The sequence below is a fragment of the Dama dama genome, chromosome 13 (assembly GCF_033118175.1).
Source record: "Dama dama isolate Ldn47 chromosome 13, ASM3311817v1, whole genome shotgun sequence".
In the NCBI taxonomy this organism is placed as follows: Eukaryota; Metazoa; Chordata; class Mammalia; order Artiodactyla; family Cervidae; genus Dama; species Dama dama.
This window is the reverse complement of record NC_083693.1, coordinates 65,062,833-65,074,136: the sequence shown is the minus strand read 5'-3', so window position 1 is coordinate 65,074,136 and position 11,304 is coordinate 65,062,833.

The following is an 11,304-nucleotide window of genomic DNA, read 5'->3' as shown; positions in this document are numbered from 1 at the left end:
TTCAGAAATTTTCACAGTTTATTGTGATCCACACAGTCAAAGGCTTTGGCATAGTCAATAAAGCAGAAATAGATGTTTTTCTGGAACTCTCTTGCTTTTTCGATGATCCAGCGGATGTTGGCAATTTGATCTCTGGTTCCTCTGCCTTTTCTAAAACCAGCTTGAACATCTGGAAGTTCACAGTTCACGTATTGCTGAAGCCTGGCTTGGAGAATTTTGAGTATTACTTTACTATTGTGTGAGATAGGGGGTGGAATTTATTCCTGTCCCCTTTTAAACGTGGACTGAATTTAGACATAGAATATGGAAAGGAAAAAGAGGAAATTTTCAGTGAAGAAATGTGGCAAGGACTACCTTGCTCGGTCAAGGTTAATATCAGGGATCAGTCACGTTGATGGCATGTGTCTCTGATATGATGTAATGACAAGGGCGCTTCACGTCCTCAGAACCTATAACCCAGTCTAGTCTGAGCAAAACACCAGGTTAATTCACACTGAGGGACGTTCTACAAAAGACCTGACCAACACTCCTCAGAACTATCAAGATCGGGAAAAACAAGAAAAGACTGGGAAACTGTCAAAGACCAAAGGAGAGTCAGGAGACCTGGTAACTAAATGTGGTGTGGTATTCTGGACAGGCTTTTGGAACAGACAAAGGATCTCAGTGGAAGAGTGAAATCTGAATATGCTCTGGAGTGTAGTGACTAGTAACATATCAAGGTTGGTTTCTTGGAGGTGACAAATTACCATAGTAATGAAAGCTGTTAAAAGGAGAAACTACCTGAGTATACACAAAGTCTCTGAACTGAGAAGGACAAATACCATATGATTGTTGCTTATATGCAGAATCTTAAAAATAAAAAGATACAAATAAACTTATTTACAAAACAGAAGCAGACTCCAGACTTAGAGAACGAATATTATGGTTACCAGAGGGGAAAGGTAAGTGGGGAGGGATAGTTAGGCAGCATGGTGTTGACACAGACACACTGCTATATGTAACGTGAATAGCCAACAAGGACCTACTGAATAGCCCAAGGGGAAAAAAAATATCTGTAGCTAAAAGACATCAGCAGCTGTTTGGCTGCTCTAGTAATCAAAGAAACTTAAATAAAAATGATGAATGTCTAAAAAAACAAGAAACAAAAAAAATTCTCTGTACTATCTTGGTAACTTTTCTGAAAGTATCAGATTATTTTGAAATAAATTGTTTGTTGAAATATATACATAGGTACTTACATATATACACAGATAGATAACAAATGACCTGGGAATTAAGTCACTAGGGAGTGAGTAACTGGAGTGAGGGCCCTTCCCCAAAATGTTTATTCATCTACAAACCACCAGGTGGCGTTAAAGACTCAGGTTAGGCCTTGGCCAGGCCGAAGGAGGGAATGGGATTATTTCTTACATAAGTGGCATCATGCCTGTCTCCTTCAAAGACTGGAAAATTTCTCAAGGCTTTATGTGGAAAAATATTTAAATGCTCAATCTGGAACTGTGACTTCCTCTCTAGGTCCATGACCCTTCTAGAAATCTTTTTTAAAAAATTTGAAGTATAATACTGGGGCTTCCCCGGTGGCTCAGCAGCAAAGAATCCACCTGCAATGCTGGAGAGGAGGGTTCTACTCCTGGATTGGGAAGATCCCCTGGAGAGGGAAATGGCAACCCACTCCAGGTTCTTGCCTGGAGAATTCCATGGTCAGAGGAGCCTAGTGGGCTGCAGTCCATGCGGTTGCAGAAAGAGACAGACAGGACTTAGCAACCAAGCAACAACAACATCACTGATTTACAATGTCAATTTCTGCTGTGCAGCTAAATGATTCAGTGAGATATATATATATATATATATATTTTTTTTTTTTTGGTATGTTCTTTTCCATATGGTTATCACAGAATTCTTTTTCTTTTGGCCACATCATTTGGCTTGTGGAATCACTCCTTGGAAGAAAAGCTATGATCAACTTAGACAGCATGTTAAAAAGCAGAGACATTACTTTGCTGACAAAGGTTCGTCCAGTCAAATCTATGGTTCTTCCAATAGTCATGTATGGATGTGAGAGTTGGACTATGAAGAAAGCTGAGTGTCGAAGAATTGCTGCTTTTAAACTGTGGCATTGGAGAAGACTCTTGAGAGTCCCTTGGTCTGCAAGGAGATCCAACCAGTTGATCCTAAAGTAAATCAGTCTTGAATATTCATTGGAAGGACTGAGGCTGAAGCTGAAACTCCAATAATTTGGCCACCTGATGCGAAGAGCGGCCTCCTTGGAAAAGACCCTGATGCTGGAGGCAGGAGGAGAAGGGGATAACAGAGGATTAGATGGTTGGATGGCATCACTGACTTGATGGATGTGAGTTTGAGCAAGCTTCAGGAGGTAGTGAAGGGACAGGGAAGCCTGTCATGCCACAGTCCATGGGGTCACAAAGAGTCAGACACGACTGAGTGACTGAACTGAACTGAACTGACCAGGCATTGAGCCTGACCAGGGCCACCTTGGTGAAAGCGCCAAGTCTCCTAACCACTGGACCACCAGGGAATTCCCCATCACAGGACACTGAATACAGTTCCCTGTGTTATACACTAAGATCTTGTTGTTTATAGAATCTCCTATGTTGGCAAAGAGGCCTGGCCATGACAAATGGAATGATCCATCTGTACAAGTGAAAAAGATCTTCGGTGGAACTTCCTGGTGGTGCAGTGGCTATGACTCTGAATCCCTGATGCAGGGAGCCCAGGTCAGGGAACTAGATCCCACAAGCTACAACTAGAGGTACAGCATGCTACAAGGAAAATAAAAAATCCTGCATGCTGCAACTAAGACCTGGCACAAGCCAAATAAATAAATATTTTAAAAAAAGAAAAACATTCTTCATGATTCCTCTTCAGTCCCAGTCAGAGCATTTCACAGATTGAAAAGTAGCTGGTTTCAGAGATCAATTTCTGAAAATCTCTTAAAAAGAACGACATTTAGGCCAGCAGCACTAATGCTTAGCTGTCATAGGTTCCCATACGCTTTCCTGCCTCTGCTACCAGCAAGCCTGCTTGCAGAGGTCTTCATTTTCTTATGTTCATGGTGTGTGTTATCGCTCAGTCGTGTCTGATTCTGCAACCCCATGAACTGTGGCCCGCCAGCCTCCTCTGTCCATGGGAATTCTCCAGGCGAGAATACTGGATTGGGTTGCTTGCCCTCCTTCAGGATATCTTCCTGACTCAGGGATTGAACCCATGTCTCCTGCATTACAGGCAGATTCTTTACTGCTGAGCCACTGGGGAAGCCTACTATGTTAAATAATTCAGTGTAAAATAGGGTAGTCAGGCTCTTAGTCACCACCCAGAGAGGTGGTTTGGAAGTTGGAAGGCTGGGGTCTTGCCAGTGAAGCAAGGGCGGCTCGGAGAAGATGACTGGTTTGCTCAAGAACACACACTAGTTAGTGTCAAAGCCCAAACTTGAGCCCAAATCTGCGCCTACTTCTCGTTTGCTCTATGACCTGAAGTAAAAGCACTTAATTCCTCCTGGACTTCAATTTACTTTCCTACAAAAGCTGTGATCCCTTGGTTTAGTTGCTAAGTGCTATCTGACTCTTGCAACCCCATGGACCAAAAAGCCCACCAGGCTCCTCTATCCATGGGTTTTCCCTGGCAAGAATACTGGAGTGGGTTGCCGTTTCCTTCTCCAGTTATACGATCCCTTATAACTCTAATACTGTGTGACTCAAAAGATATTCTAATTATCTTTATTTAAGTATCCTTAATGTAAAAAGTGACTCTAAATTCTTAGTTTAGACTTAATTTAGACTCTAAATGCCTAATATTTGTCACTTAACATGTGTTCTCAAATATTATCAGGGTATCTTTTGATGAGTGTGCTAACTCCCTAACTAGATTCTGTATTTTCCCTGATATCAAGGTGCGTTGTATTCTCATATAGGCCCAACCTGGTGTTTCATACTTTGAAGGTTATAAATATTTCTTAATTAATCATAGCATTCTGATGTAATAATACATAATAATTGTAGTATATACAATGATATAGATAATGCTGTATAATAATTAATATGATGGCATATATAATATCATTTGTTAAACTCTTCCTATGTACCAGTCAGGGCTTCCTCTATGGCTCAGTAGTAAAGAATCTGATGGCCAATGCAGGAGACGCGGGTTCAATCCCTGGGTCAGGAAGATCTCCTGGAAAAGGAAATAGCAACCCACTCCAGAATTCTTGCCTGGGAAATCCCATGGACAGAGGAGCCTGGCAGGCTACATTGCATGGGATTGCAGAGTCAGACACGACTCAGCGACTAACCAGCAAGAGTAACATCCATGTGTCAGGCATTGTGCTAAATGCTTTACATTTGTTACCTCATTTAATTCTGACCACAACTCTTATTGGCATATTTCTATGCTTAATTTCAAAGAAGGAAACAGACCTTTGGATAGGTAAAATGACTTGCCTGGAGTCACACAACTGGGAGCTACCAAGATCTGTTTGTTCTAGAGCCAAGGATCTTAACCACTGTGCCAGAGGGCCTCCAGAGTATCTTGGCTCAGAGTGGAACTAGCACTTCTTCAAGAGTGGAGATGAGAACATGAATATAATCACTGGTAAAGCAGGTTCTGACCACGTACCCTGAAGCCCTATCCATCACCACTCCCCGCTCCCTCCCTCCAAAATAATAATAATAATGCAACCCAGCTTAGGCTGCAGCAGAGACAATAGTTAGCTACCAGCCAGCAACCATTAGCCCTTCCTCCTCTGTACCTAAATCCAAATGTGTTCTCCCAGTTTACAGAACTGTGAACTTCAGGGGAAACCTAGCTTTTCCCTAGCCCCTGCAGGCAGTGGAGGTGGTAAATCTTGATTTAGTTTAAGATGATGCAGTCCTCTTTACCAAACTGCTCTTTTTAGGCACGGGCAAGTAATGCAATTCTATCCAGTGAAATTTGAGCAGCAGTTTTAAGCGTGACTCTGGTCCCTGAGTACTTCAATTCAGATTCCAGCTTCACCATTTTCTAACTCGATGGGTTTGGGCAAGTTTACTAACCCTTTCTTGGACTTCAGGTTCTTCGACTGAAAATGGGAATAATTATGGCACTCACTCAGAGTCATTGTCAAGACTCATAATGGGACGTGCAGGGAACTGTACCTGTTGCATAGTAAGGGCTCAGCAAGCAGCTATTGCATTTGTTCTCCTTTGTTGCACAACCAGCTGCCTCCAGAGGCTGAAAACAGCGGATCCGTGGATGGAGAATCTGGGAGCTACTGGGAGGTTCGGGCTGTCTGACAGAGGTGTTGGTCAGGGCTGTGGTTGTAGCCTGGGAAATCTTCCAGGCTCACCCATGCGGGCCTCACCACATAGCTGCCCGTGACACAGCAGCTGATGTCCACCATTTCCACAGAAGCAGGCGATTCAAAAGAGACAGCACCCAAGACGGAAGCCACAGTCTTTTTTGATGATTTTTGTCTCCAAAGTGGCACCCTATTACTTCTGTCAAATTCTACTCAAATTTAGAGTAGAAGCAAGGCAGTAAGTCCAGCCCATTTTCAAGGAGACAAGATGGCACAAAGGTGTGAATTCTAAGAGGTGAGACTACTGGGGGCCATTGCAGAGGCTATGACAGCTCCTGGTTGGTTTTTATGTTTGTTTTACAGAGTCTACACTTTTGTTACTTCTCCTTTGTACTTTCTCTTTAAATGATACAATTCCTCTATTAGATCCAGGTTAAAAAAAAGATCCTCCATTACATTGCTTGTCTCCAATTTAACTCTTTCATGTATCAGAGTAATAAACAGATTTGCTCTTTGTCCCTTCTAAAGCCTGCCATGTGTCCTCTTAGGTTTTACAACCAGCCATATGTTCAGCATTTTAGAGTTACAAGCATAATTGCCTCCTCAGTCTCTTTCTACTCCAAGCAGTAAATACCCAGCTGCTTCCCTGTCTCTGATTTCCTTCTGATCTCACCTTCTTCCCTTTAAGGGAGAAGCAATATCCTCCAGGGCCCCTAACACTCCCATCCTCCTGGGAGTGGAGAGGAGACTTTGTCCCGCCAGCTCTGGCTTCTCAGAAACTATTCCTTCAGTATTCAGCAAAAGCACTTTTCTTTTTTGTCAGGAGCAGCAGGTGGGATCTTGGTTCCCCAACCAGGGATGTAACCGACACCCCTTTGCAATGGAAGCTTGGAGTGTTAACCACTGGACCATCAGGAAAGTCCAAAAAAATCTTTTAAAATGTGCATTCTTTTGTGGTTAGGGATAAATTGGTAGATTGGGGTTGACATATACACACTACCATATATAAAATAGATAGCTAATAACAACCTACTGTATAGCCCAGGGAACTCTACTCAGTACCGTGTAATGATGATTATGGGATAAGAATCAAAAAGGAGTGGAGGGACTTTCCTGGCAGCCCAGTGGTTAAGACTCCACACTTCCGTTGGAGGAGGCACAGGTTGATCCCTGGTCAGGGAACTAAGATCAAATAGGATGCCCAGGGGCGTGGCCAAAAAAAAAAAAAGAGAGAGAGAGAAGTAATATTATTTTAAAAAACAAAAAAGAGTGGATATATGCATATGTATAACTGATTCACTTTGTTGCACACCTGAAACTAACAGAACATTGTAAATCAACTATGCTCCAATAAAAACTAATTTAAAAAATAATAAAATGTGCATTCCTTCATTCCTTTAATCTAATGTATTCCATTTATAGAAATGTATCCTAAGATACTAAGAATCGCCACAAAGAATGGTTTTCCATTGCAATAATTTTTAATCATTGTGAAAAAAAATTGGAAACTAAATGCATCAATAAAAAGTGATGTGCATGTGTGGGTGCTCAGTAGCTTCAGCCGTGTCTGATTCTTTGTGACCCCATGGACTGTAGCCTGCCAGGCTCCTCTGTCCATGGGGATTCTCCAGGCAAGAATACTGGAGTGGGTTGTCGTTTCCTCCTCCAGGGGATCTTCTGGACCCAGGGATCGAGCCCACATCTCTTATGTCTCCTGCATTGGCAGGTGAGTTCTTTACTATTAGCACCAAGTTGAGTACATTAAGCCATGTGCAAAGGGCTATAGAATCTGCAGTGTTTAAAACAAAATTGTACTGGGTGAAGCCATATGCAATTGTTTTTGTAGTTCAAAACTGGTTAAATTTTGGTAATTCATATGGTTCAGCCAAACAGAAGAATGTTTTTTGATATACAAATAGATTTATAGACTCCTGAGTGAAAAAAAGTTGAGTACCACAGTATTTATGGAACGATCTCATTTTTGTGTTGACCAACACACACAAATATATTTGTAAAGAAAAAAATCTGGCAAAGCATACATCAAAATGTTAACAGTAGTTGTCTTTGGGTGGCAGAATTATCCTTGTTCCAAAAACGAAGTTTCTGCTTTTTTCCAATCAATACTTCCTATTGGTGTAATGGTTACAGATTTGTAAATGAGTAAACTAGAACCTCAAAAAAACATAAGATGCTAAACTCCAAGAGGCCAACCCTACATTCTTATTTTTCATAGTAATGGGTAATGCATTAAGCACAGTAGAAGCTAAACAGCTTTTCCGCAGGGAGCGGATGTGCCAGGCCCAGTCGGCCGGAGCGGAGTCTTCCCGTGCAGGGATGGCCGAGCCTCGGAAGCTCCGAGCACAGGCTTCTTCTCTAAGTGACTGCTCCCGGTTTGGGAAAGCAGAGAGACAGAAGAAATGTGCATGTCCCGTACCGCGTTTGCTCTCTCTTCCAGCCATAGCCCGGGTTTTGCTTGGGAATTCTCTACGCCATAGCTTAGTCATAGTCTAGGGGTGGAGGCATGACCCAGACTTGAACTAACCAGCGAGTCACATTCGTGCAAGGTGAGCACGTGACCCGAGAGAAGCCGCGAAAAGATTAACTCCAGTTCCTCAGCGCCCTCTGCCGGCCTTTCTGTTGAATTTTTCTTTATCCTTTATTTTAAAAATTAAATTTTAAAATTGATGGCGGGTCTTCCCTGGTAGCTCAGTTGGTAAAGAATTCGCCTGCAATGCAGGAGACCCCAGTTTGATTCCTGAGTTGGGCAGATCTCCTGGAGGAGGGCATGGCATGCCTGGAAAATCCCTACGGACAGAGGAGCCTGGTGGACTACAGTCCATGGGGACGCAAAGACACGACTGAGCAACTAAGTAGAGCACACAGTTGTCGGCTCAGTGGTCAAGAACTGGCTTGCCAACGCAAGTTCAATCCCTGGGTTGGGAGGCTCCCCTGGAGAAGGGAATGAATGGCTACCCACTCCAGTATTCTTGCCTAGGATCCAATGGACAGAGGAATCCGGAAGGCTGCAGTCCATGGAGTCGCAGAGGAATCGGACACTGAGCAAGTAAAACAACAACAAATAGTCGATTTACAATGTTGTGCCTGTTGAATTTTAAATTCAGTTATATAGCATCACTTTCTTCTCATCACCTATATTGTGTGATTATTCCATTTTTATTCATTTTCTGTTATTTTTCCATGGCTGTATTACTTTTACTACAATGATCTATTCCTGCCTAATTAATCACCTCAAAACCTGGTGGCTTGAAACAATAAAGATCACATATATCTTTCACAGTTTCCTTGGGTCGGGAATTCAGACAGGTCTGAGCAGGTATGGCATGTCTCTTTTACATGATGTCTGGGACCTCGGCAGAAAGACCCTGAGGCTGGGAACCTAGAATCATTTGAAGTCTCATCACACCCTTGTCTGGCCGGTGATACTGAGGCCGGCTCAGGGCCTCGTGGGCCCTGGTGGTAGGCAGTGGCTGGTATCTGCCAGAACACAGCATTTTGTCTGCCAGGCCTTTCCAGGTGCGCGTCCTCGAAATGGGAATCAGAACCCCAGACAAGACCACATACAACCCTTGGTTGTGATGCCTCTGAAGTCTCTCTTTTTTAAAATTCTTTTAGAAAATATTTACTTTAATTGGAAGATGATTACTTTACAATATTGTGATGGTTTTTGCCATATATCAACATGAAGCCTCTGAATTTTCTTAATTAAAGTGCCCCCTCCCTTTTCTCCATGCCATGGCCTTGTTGAATCTCCAATGTTAGAAAGACACATAAGAAACACTTTTATATTCCCCGGACTATTTCAGCATGGCTTGTAGAGAGTCTAACGGGTGGCACGAGTCTTTGCTAGAAAGGCTGCAGACGTGACTCTGAGTCTAGCGGAGTCATCTTAGGTCATCCTCAGATGTCAAACTGCAATCCTTGACGTTTCATCCCCACAGCAACCCCTGTACTCTGAAATATAGGCTTTTTGTAGAGACATCTGTTTTCCTCCCAGACTTTTGAGTAACCCTATCCATGCAAAGTTATCTTTGGGTCAAATGAGACCCAGGACAAGGCAGGGACCCAAAATACCGAATTCTTTCTGCAGGGGCCATGGTGCCCAGGGGACGCCCCAACACACTCCCTTAAGCTGACATGCAAAGTGCTTCTAAAGCAAAAAGACTGAAGAATTCTCTGCTTGAATTATTGTTTCAGAGTATTACTGAGGTAAGTATGAGAAAAGGGGATTCACCTTTGGTGGGGAGCGTTGTACCTCCTTCTTGTGTGAGAATTTGCCCACTGATAGCTCAGTTGGTAAAGAATCTGCCTGAAGTGCAGGAGATCCTGGTTCAATTCCTGAGTCAGGAAGATCCACTGGAGAAGGGATAGGCTATCCCCTCCAGTATTATTGGGCTTCCTTGTGACTCAGTTGGTAAAGAATCCACCTGCAGTGCGGGAGACCTGGGTTTGATCCCTGGGTTGGGAAGATCCCTGGGTTGGGAAGATCCCCTGGAGAAGGAAAGGCTACTCACTCCAGTATTCTGGCCTGGAGAATTCCATGGACTGTATAGTCCATGGGGTTGCAAAGAGTCGGACTTGACTGAGTGACTTTCACTTTCACTTAGTTTCCTAGGACAGCTGGAACAATGTCCTAAAACAACAGAAACGGATTCTCTCACAGTCTGGAGGCGAAAAGTCAAAAGCAAGGAGTCTGTAGTGCCAGCTCTCTGAAGCCTTCAGAGAAGGATCCGTTGCATGCCTGTCTCTCTCTCTCTCTCTTTTTTTTTTTTAAATTGTATTTATTTTTATTTTCGGTTGTGCTGGATCTTCGTTGCTGTGCGGGCTTTCTCTGGTTTTACTACCAACTAGTTGTGGTGATGGGCTTCTCACTGCAGTGGCTTCTCTTGTTGTGGAGCACGGGCTCTAGGGTGCGTGGGCTTCAGTAGTTGCTGTTCTCAGGCCTAGAGGTAGGGGTGGCTTAGTTGGGCCTAGTTGCTCTGCAGCTTGTGGGATCCTCACCGACCAGGAATTGAACCCGTGTTTCCTGCACTGGCAGCTAGCTCTTCCACTGAGCCACCAGGGAAGCCGCATGCCTCTCTTTAGCTTCTGGTGGTGTCCAGCCATCTTCAGCGGTCCTTGCTTGTAGACATATTACCCAATCTCTGCCTCTGTCATCACATGGCCTTCTCTCCATGTATTTCTCTGTGTCTTAGTTTTCTTATCTTATAAGAACACCAGTCATTGGATTAGGGCCCACCCTAACCCAGTATGACCTTATTCTAACCAATTACATCTTCTTGTTGTTGTTCAGTGACTGAGTCATGTCCAACTCTTTGCGACCCCATGGCTGCAGCATGCCAGGCTCCCCTGTCTTTCACCATCTCCCGGAGCTTGCTCAAACTCTCATGTCCGTCGAATCAGTGATGCCATCCAACCTTCTCATCCTCTGTAGCCTCCTTTTCTTTTATATCTACAAAATCGCTATTTCAAGTAAGATCACGTTCTGAGATTCCAGGTGGACATGAATTCTTGGAAGACCCTATTCAATTCAGAGCCCCAACCCTGAGTCTGATTAGAATGCAAAAGATATGGAACCCACCCACTTTTATAGAGTCTGAGAACACCTGATATGCACTTTCCCAGTCTCCCTGCCAGGTACACACAGGTGTGTGACCTGAGCTTTGCCAGTGGACACCCCCACAGAGGATTTTGTATCTGGAGCTGGAGTTCTTCTGTAAAGAATCACAGGAAGAGAAATTCTTCTAGCTGGTCATGTGTATTTGTCAGCTCCTACTGGTAACAAATATTGGGCTTCCCCGGTGGCTCACTGGTAAAGAATCCATCTGCCAATGCAGGAGATACAGATTCGATCCCTGGGTTAGGAAGATCCCCTGGAGGAGGAAATGGCAACCCACTCCAGTATTCTTGCCTGGGAAATTCCATGGACAGGGGACCCTGGTGGGCTACAGTCCATGGGATCAAAAAGCGCCAAACACGACTGAGCAAGTGAGCAA